General features: G+C 40.6%; 1 long non-coding RNA gene across 1 annotated transcript; it reads left to right on the forward strand.

Annotated features, from left to right (window-relative positions):
- Positions 1–303: 303 nt before the first annotated feature.
- Positions 304–2,362, forward strand: LOC143524959 (uncharacterized). The gene is made up of 3 exons (XR_013133535.1): positions 304–484; positions 1,023–1,198; positions 1,588–2,362. It is a non-coding gene; the product is annotated as an uncharacterized LOC143524959 (long non-coding RNA).
- The last annotated feature ends 1,083 nt before the right edge of the window (positions 2,363–3,445 follow it).

Genomic DNA, 3,445 nt, shown 5'->3' on the forward strand with positions numbered 1-3,445 from the left:
ACTATACGATGCACGACACGCGATTGAGCCGAAACTCGGCCCGATCGAAAAAGAGTCGCACGAGTGAAAAATCGGCTGAAAATGGGCCAAAAATCGCACAGTGTACGCCCAGCTTAAACGAGGAGCGATTCACACCTCACGACCAACTCCCGATCAGAAATCGCAGCGTCGCAAGAATATCAAACATGTTTGAAATTCAAATCGCTCCTCGTGAGAGTATCGCACTGTTGAAGCAGCTCCACGAGCCGACTCTCCGCAACCTCTCACACTGCGCATGCGCGAACGGCAGAAGAGGACGTAAAATCAAGCAGATGGAGCAGCATGGCAGCGCAAAGGTGCATTTGGACCGCAGCAATGGAGGCTCAACTCATTGAACTCTGGCAGGCTCACTCGAGCCTCTACGACGTGACCGCACAGTGTTACCATGACCGCAACATTCGGGAAAATAGCTGGAAGGAGATTGCTGCTCAACTGCAGCTACCTGGTATGTTTTTGTCAAGACTAGCAAAGTTGACATGTAGCTAAACTGTGTGTATGTGCTAGTTACAGTTATGAAACTGCTATTAATAATTTTAAACCAACATTATCACTGCCAGAGCAGTATATGACACTGTCACAGGGTTTAGTGTACTGCTGCTCTAGCCAAAGGTATGGTGAGTGTCATTTGAACATTTGAAATAGTATAAACAATATGATATTCAAACTTTTAACTGATTTTTGTCATAACTACATAACACAGTACATTTACATTTACTTGCAATAATTAAGTACTCGTGTCATTTTTATTAGAGTGCTTGTACTTTTACTCAAGTCTGGGTCTCTAGCACTTTATGCAGGTCTGCTGATAACACGGTTACCAACCTAAAATTAGTCTAAATTGCAAAGATGTGTGTGTGTGTGTGCGCGCATGTGCGAGTGAATTTCTTTTTTTATGAAATCATTTAAATATTGATTGATTAGCAAGCAATAATTGTTAGTTGCAAATATACATCATAAAACACAAGTTAATGGTACTTTTTCAGTGAATGAGGTGAAAACCCGTGTGGCATCACTGCGGACGCAGTATGGTAAACTGCTGAAACCCAAGCCCAGTGGCAGTGGGCAAAAACAACCGACTCCCAAACAGACGTGGTTACTACAACACTTGGATTTTTTGAAGGCCCATGTCATACACAGACCTACTGAGTCCACTCTCACAGTAAGTTCATAACCAAAGTAGTTTAAATTCACACACACACACACACACCATATGAAGGGATATTTGTGGGGAAATTATGGGAATTATGTCCAAGAGTCATCTCAGTTAAAAATGTTCTGGTCAAATAAATTCCACAAAGTTAATGAATAATATTAAATAATATAAATTATTAAATCATGATATTTTATAATAAAATGTATACTTTATCAAATAATATAATATTTTAATTATATTTTATTCCATAACTTAAATATAGGTTACTCCTGACATAGTCTAGTCAGGTGAGGTGATAATATAGTGTGAAATTAGATTCTGACTGATAACTGATCAGACCTTCACATCTGTCTAATTGCTTTCCCTTTATCTGTTTTCTGTGCTGTTTCCTACAGCTTGCCCTAGAGTCTGATGACACAGGCGTAATAGAGGAGGGAGACAATCAGTCCACTGTGGAAACTGAAGCGGATGTCTTTACTTCTTCAAACACCACTAGTCCAATTTCAGGGACGCAGGAAGAGGAAAGCATTTTAAACACTTCACAGGTCACAGAGTCCACAGTTTTGGGTGTCAAAAGACCTAGAATGCACAAACCTAAACCAAAATCAGCAGACCACAGCATTGAGATGGCCAAACTTTCCCTGCTTCAGCAGGTCCACGACACACTATCAGTATCTAATGCAGATTCTGAGGAGCTGTTTGGCCAACAAGTAGCATCAGAGTTGAGAAGCATTAAGGACAGAACTCTACAGTTAAGGCTCAGGAGAAACATAATGAACATTATTTATGACACACAGGAGGCTGAGCAGGCTGGCAATTCTCAGCCTTCAGGTCTACATGTTAGGCCAACTTTCTATCCCACGCATCTTTACCAGGCCCAGCCAACTCCCCAAGAATACCCGTCCCCATCAGCCCAGCCAATGTCCTTTCTGAAAATGTTGAACTCAGAATAGCTGGGTAGCCTAAAACCAAAATGCATAACATAAGCATCAGGTATGCTGTTAATGCAAGTTAAAAAGTTGTAGTCTCATTGCACTAAGTTCTTTTAAATGTTAAATGTTTGTGACACTATGACAATGTGACTTTGCCATCTACCTCAGTATTGCTGTGCGGTTCAGAACTGTTTGCACATTTTGTTAATAGAAATGATTCTTGAGGTATTTAATGGAGCAAAACATTTTTTTTATTTAAATAACAGAGGTAGATTTTTTGTTACTTACAAATTCTTATTTGTATTATTGATTTTTTTTATACATTCAGTTTTATACAAAAAGAAAAACAACAAAATGTTTGTTGACTACCATAAGGCAAAGAGACCACTGATTTTGTGGGACTGTTAGATAAACCATGTTTAAAAAAAATATATCACATTGTGAACAAAAATAAAAACATTTAATTTCAAAACACTTACAATTCACAGGACTTTTTTAAGGGTAAAGAAAACCTGACTCTGAGGCAATATTATGACATCCCCATTTAAAGGAGAAATCAGGTGTGAATCAATTGATAGCCCTATTGTTTGGGGTCAGAGAGTGCTGTCAATAGGAAAACCAATGGGGGAAAAATGTATAGACAAAATAGTGAACCACCACCTAACACTAACTGAATGAGGCAACCTAACTCGCCTTCAGTTGTCATCAATAGCACTTGTCCTCAAGCAAGGCTATGGATTAATTCACACTGGATTTGTCTTTTAACTTTGGTCTCTGATCTACCTACACCATATCTGCTTGCCATGAAACACTCCCTGCAGGCGAGACAAAGTACTGGCAAAGCACGTCCCGTTGCTTCTTAGCTTCTACTGCGGGGTTCCTTGCTTGGCCTATTGTAACAGACTGAAGCGTTCCCTCACTTCTCCATGCTCCTTTGACCAACTGGTGGTTGGCATCCTCAGAATCCATATAGCCAGGTGGTATGTAGGCATCAGATCTCTGTTGCCGGAGAAAGTTGTGCAGACAAAGACATGCAAAAACAATGGTGACAACCTTGTCTGGATCCAGGCAAATAGTTGTTCTGAAAATTCTAAAGCGATTTGAGAGAATTCCAAAAGCATTCTCCACAACGCGGCGTGCTCGAGAGAGACGGTAATTGTAGATCCTCTGATCGGTGTTGAGGTTTCGATAGGGATATGGCTTCATGAGATCTGGTCGGAGGGGATAAGCATCATCACCAATAAGCATGTATGGCATTGTGACATTGGTGCCTGGAAGGGTATCAGCGGGGGGGAAGTTCAGTGTGCCTGTGTCCATAGCA

Source organism: Brachyhypopomus gauderio, chromosome 10, assembly GCF_052324685.1.
Source record: "Brachyhypopomus gauderio isolate BG-103 chromosome 10, BGAUD_0.2, whole genome shotgun sequence".
In the NCBI taxonomy this organism is placed as follows: Eukaryota; Metazoa; Chordata; class Actinopteri; order Gymnotiformes; family Hypopomidae; genus Brachyhypopomus; species Brachyhypopomus gauderio.